This window comes from Octopus bimaculoides, chromosome 5 (assembly GCF_001194135.2).
Source record: "Octopus bimaculoides isolate UCB-OBI-ISO-001 chromosome 5, ASM119413v2, whole genome shotgun sequence".
NCBI lineage: Eukaryota > Metazoa > Mollusca > Cephalopoda > Octopoda > Octopodidae > Octopus > Octopus bimaculoides.
In genome coordinates, this window is record NC_068985.1 from 19,619,383 (window position 1) to 19,625,487 (window position 6,105).

Consider the following 6,105-nt stretch of genomic DNA (forward strand, 5'->3'; position numbering starts at 1 on the left):
TAGAATCTTCTTCAGGTCGAGTAGCCCATCCTGCTCAAAAGGTCCCTGAATAAGATTTGTTTAAGGATGTTGAGCAAAACACCCATGTTTCCAAAGGCAAATTACTCAAACCCAAAAGAATTTTTCTCAACACATGGCTATGATGCTCCCCCTTATTATTATTATTGTTGTTGTTGTTGTTATTATTATTATTATTATTAAAGCAGTGAGCTGGCAGAATCATTAGCATGTTGGGCAAATTGCTTAGTGGTATTTCTTCTGGCTCTTTACATTCTGAGTTCAAATGCTGCTGAAGTTATTTTTTGCTTTTCATCCTCTTGGAGTCAATAAAATAAGTATTGACGGAATCAATTTAATCGACTTCTTCTCTTCAAAATTGCTGGCCTTGAGCCAAAATGAGAAAAAATATTATTATTTTCTGTCTGTATATTTTGGCTTATTTGTTTTATGAACACGAATATCAACTATTGGAAAGATTCCCATTTCTGAAATATAAGTTAATAAATTCATTTGATTTATTCATATTTTATTTGCATGTTCACATTTGTTTGCATTGTGAGGTGTGTGTATAAGTGCAAGTGTACCTGTGTTAATCAATAAACCGCCTCATTCATCAGCGTCATTAGCTATTCACCAGTTAATATCAAACAATCAATGAGTTCAAATATTAAGTTAAATAAAACCAGTATTAGTTATAGTTCATTATCCTCCTCATCATCATCACCATGAACAAATGGATGGAAAAAAATGCATTTGATCAATCCTAAAAGCTCCATAATTATACTTCTAATAGTATGTAAAAAAAAATTTCTGATTTGATTTTTTCTTTTTGTCACTGTTGTCTCATCATCATGACTGCAACCACCACCATCATTATTTTACATTTGTTTTTCATGCATCTATGTGTTGAATGAGTCACTAAGATCCAAGTCAGTTTTATTCAGAACTACTTCTGTCTTACACAAGTCAAAGAACCATCTCTTGCTTGGACTTCTCATTTTTAACATAGTTTCTATGGATAGACACTCTTATTAACACCTTCCACTTGAAATTCGGGCAAGGTTGTTTATGGAAGACCAGCAGTTGCCCATGCATACCGGTCTCCCCTCTCCACGCCACCAGTTATCCAAGGGAAAGGCAAAGGTCAATACAGCTTGACACCTGTGACGTCCCAACTCATTTCAACAGCTGAGTGAACTGGAGCAATGTGAAATAAAGTGTCTTGCTCAAGAACACAACACGCAACCTGGTCCAGGATTCAAACTCACAACCTCGCGCTCGTAAGCTTGACGCTCTAACCACTGAGCCATGCGCCTTCACTATATATTATATCATATTATATTATATTATATAAAAATTAATGGGTTGAATTTCAGATCACAATCCATGACAAGTTGGGAGATATGTGGAGGTTGAGAGTTTGAACTTTGTCCAGGACAGTGTTTTCACAAAAGCATTCATGTTTGTGTTTAAGAAGTTCACTTCACAAATATGAGATTTCTGGTTCATTCCCACTGTATAGTACCAAGGGTTGGAGTCTCCTACTGTTGCCTGTGCATGATTAATGACTTGTGAGTAGAATAGAAAGAAATTGCTGAAAATACCCCTTTTTTTGTTTTTTATAGGCTTCAGACATTTGTTTCACGCAACAATCTAGAATTTGCAAAAAACTTAATACAAAAACCATTTTTCTAGTCTTTCTTTCCTTTTATTTGGCAAAACGTTTTTCAAAAACACATAGTTTATTGTCTCAATTGTTTTACTTAGCAAACTGTCTAACCCATGCCAGCATGGATAATGGACATTAAATGATGATAATGATTAAAAATGACTACTCTATGAATGGAAATATTGAACAATTTAGCACCTAATGCTGTTCAGTACTTACAAGCAAACTACATTATTGCGAATGACAAACTGCATGTCTATGGTAATAAACTTGTCATTGCAACAGTCTCAAAGGTATCATTGATGATGTTATATGGAGATGCTCAAAATGTAAAAAGACAAATTTAGTGTGAAGCAACACATTTCTTGAATAATCTATATTGACGACACCCGTCATATTTCAAATAGTATTAGACTTTGTATGTGAAGTCCCAGTGACTAGCTGTATGCTACTGAATGGTATTAGGACTGAAGCAGTAATTCAATGGCGCCAATAATATTGTGATATTTATTAATAGAGCAGAAAACAAAAACAAAAAAAAAACTATAAAACAGGATGTAACACAGTGGACCCAGCCTTGAAATTGATGAAAGCTTAATGTTCAAATGCAAAAATCATGTTAGGGTTATCAAACAATTTGGAGTCATTGAATTTTAAAACACACACACGTGCACACACACACACACGCGCACGCACGCACACACACATACACACATTCTGCATAGGTGTAAGCATGGATTTATGGTAAGAAGCCTTGTTTTCCAATCACATAGTTTTAGGTTCAGTCCCACTGCATGGTACCTTAGGCAAGTGTCTTCTACTGTAGCCTCAGGCCAACTGAAGCCTTGTCAGGGATTCTGGTTGAAGGAAACTGAAAGAAGCCCCATATGCATATGTATATATTTATATACATGTCGATGTGTCTGTATCTATGATTGTTTCCCATCACTACTTAACAATTGGCAATGGTTTTTTTTTTTACCAATAAACTAGCAGTGGTAGTACTTGTAAACTAGCACTTCAGCAAAAGACATTAATGCAATAAGTTCCAGATTTAAAAAAGAAAGTACTGAGGACAATTCGTTTGACTACAACCTTTCAAGGAGGTGATACAGCATGGCCGCAGTCCAATGACCGAAACAAATAAAAGATATACTTAGTTGTGCTACAGTGACCTCAGAAGCAGTGAACATCAGCCCATCTTTACTGACAAGTAATGAAGTTATAATCATCGGGACATTTTTGGTTATAGCCACAAAACTATATAAATTATAAGTAAAATTAATCACTGTACATACATATTACTAGCAGGGAAGCGAATCCCTACCATCCTCCAACAGACAACAGGATCGCGGGACTGACTCAGTCTATGCTAACTTGGGTAGGGTATACACCAGTAAAGTCCTTATATACACTATCCAAGTGTCCCCCCCCCCCACTAACTTTCTTTCCTAGTAACTTTCAGATAATATGGATATTTTTAAATGAAATTTTCAACAGGTACCGCCTAGAAGGTGTAAATTACGATTATAACAATTTAATGTGAAAAACAAAAGCAAAACAAAAGTGGTGGGCGCAAATTATTTTAAATTTCAAGTTTCATTTTGCTGATGTGTGTGTGGGGGGGGGGGCGCTCTCACCAATTTTGTCTCTTCACAATAAATTCCAATATAATCGTAATCTACACCATCTGAAGCGTATTTATAGAAAATTCCATTAAAAAATATCCATTTTTCTGAAAGTTATGAGGAAACAAAATCGGTGTGGTACACACGTGTAGGTATGCCCAAACGTGAATCTCAAATACATGGATCAAGTATAAATCAGGATCAACTGGTGATATGAAGCGGGTACCTGTGGACGAGACGTACAGAGAAGCTTACAACATGACAAGCGATAAAGCTATAGCTAATTATAATGTTGTCTAAGACCACATTATTGATCTCTGTTCTTGGTATTTTTGTAGTTCTTGTACAGTATAGGTATGTTCTGGATTTATTTATATATTATTTTTCCAATCAGAACAATAATAGCAGAATCGTCAGAGCGCCTTACAATATTTCCTCTGACAGTATTTATAAAACATTCCGAGTTCAAATCATGCTTTCATCCTTTCCGGGTTGGTCTCAATTGATACCTTCCCCTCAAAATTCTTGTCCTTGAAACTACTACTACTACTACTACTACTACTACTACTGTTGTTGTTGTTGTTATTCTCGAAGGTGGCGAATTGGCAGAACCGTTAGCACGCCGGGCAAAATTCTGCCGAGGTCAACTTTACCTTTCATCCTTTCGGGGTCGATAAATTAAGTAACAATGAAACACTGGGGTCGATGTAATCGACTAGTTCCCTTCTCCCAAATCTCAAGCCTTGTGCCTATAATAGAAAGGATTATTATTATGGTGGCGAGTTGGCAGAATCGCTAGAGTGTCAGATAAAATGCTTAGCGGTATTTCGTCCGGATTTTTACGTCCTGAGTTCAAATTCTGCTGAAGTCGACTTTGCTTTCCAGAATCCTTTCGGGGTCGATAAATTAAGTACCAGTGAAACGTTGGGATCGATGTGACTGGCTCCTCCCGGAAAATATGCCAAAATCAAAATTATTTCACTTGGAAGACGTCTTTTTGTAAACAGCATATTCAAAAACAGGTTCGTTTTTCCATACCAAAAATCAGGGCTCAAATGATAATAAAGTTGGGGTGTATGATGCGAAACTTGTAAATGTCAATTATATGCATTACGATCAGGTTTCTTGTCCATTTAGAGTCTTTTATAATCGGCAATCATACTTTTGGAATATCAAATAGCCAATTATTTGTAATATATACAGTTTTAAAAATAAAGATTGCCAAGAGAAAAATCAATAACCATGTTATGAATGAATGATTTATATGAGTGCAAAATAGACAGACCAATCGAAATAGCGAAGCACTGATAGAAAGGCGGTTACTTATTGGGAATTGAGTACAACTTATTTCACTGTAATAGCAAGATAATTACAGATCATTTTCTATCTGATTGGAGTGTGTAGCTATTCGTTCCTGATGAAAACGAAATATGTGTATGGCTCCTTATATTTGATGTAATATAACACAACATAAGATAAGAAGAATGTAACAATTTGATAAAGCAATAATAACAAAGACAGATCAACTAATGAATGAACGATATATGTTTAGAAAAGAAAAGGGAAAAGAAGAGAAATCAGTTACGTCACTCTAAATCAGATCAAAGGCATATAGGATAGTTTTAAGACAAACTCAAAACTGCATATAAACAAAAGATATTGTAACGAGTTATTAAATATTTCATTATCTTTAAAAGAGGTACGACACATTAAATCCGTGTTTACATTTCTTATTCAGCTTACACTTGCATTCACATACAAATAGAAAATAAATTATAAATCAACCTAAAATAGACATAACCATCTAGTTAAATGTATAGTGGAAATTAAGATAATAACGATTAAATACTTACTCTGCAGCTGCTTAGTATCACTGAGTAGTATCGTGAAAAAAAAAAAGCAACCTGAGAAGGTCAGCGGGTCAGTTAGACTTTAGCAATTTGTACGACAGAGAATAAGGTAATTAAAATGTTACTACTAGAGTTATAGTGACGCGAAAATACAGGTCCTACGTCGGGGAGAATGTTTAATGGTTTTGTGACAGTAAGCTGGCGAAGCCCGACTTCGAACAAACATCACAAGCAGACAGATATAGACAACTGGAGAACTAGAGTATAACGAAGAAGAGAAGGTGGGAGGAACACATCAAGGTCCAAGTTGATATGAGTGAGTGGGAGACATAAATAATAATAAATAAATAAAAAAATACAGAGAAACACATGCAGACTAACAAGAGAGAGGCTGTCAGACATTCAGACAGAAAGAAAGAGTAAGAATTTGACACTTCGAAGTTGTGAAAGATTGGCATTCCTCATTTTTTCTTTCGTTCTTTTTTTTTGGGGGGGGGGGGGTGCACTAGTTTTCGAGTTCTGTAGATTGTCCGTTTCGTTCGTGTTCATTTATTTATTATCTTCATATTCCACTTATAGATACCGATTTCTATTGATTAACCACGAGACCAGTTCTTGTAAAAGAATCAATGAAATACACACCAGTGTATAATAATAATAATCAAAATAACCATAATAATAATAATAATAATATTTAAACTTTGTCGACCCCAGCAAAATTTGAACTTTGAACAGACAAAATTAAATATTGTAGATAATATGTGTGTGTGTGTGTGTGTGTGTGTGTGTAGGTTGTGTATACACACACATACACATACATACACACACACACACACAGACACACACACATATATATATATATATATATATATTTATTTATATAGATAGGGTGATAAATTGAATATTAATTCAATTTAAAACCAATTGGCCTAGCATATAAAAAATCTGAAAATTCAGA

At 34.9% G+C, this 6,105-nt stretch overlaps 1 protein-coding gene across 1 annotated transcript in view; it reads right to left on the minus strand.

Annotated features, from left to right (window-relative positions):
- Nucleotides 1–5,378, minus strand: part of LOC106875497 (glycerophosphodiester phosphodiesterase domain-containing protein 5) — a 216,853-nt gene extending 211,475 nt beyond the window's left edge. The window contains exon 1 of the mRNA XM_052968174.1: nucleotides 5,151–5,378. The gene's annotated coding sequence lies outside the window, so the exon portion shown is untranslated. The remainder of the gene's footprint in view (nucleotides 1–5,150) is intronic.
- Between the last annotated feature and the right edge of the window lie 727 nt (nucleotides 5,379–6,105).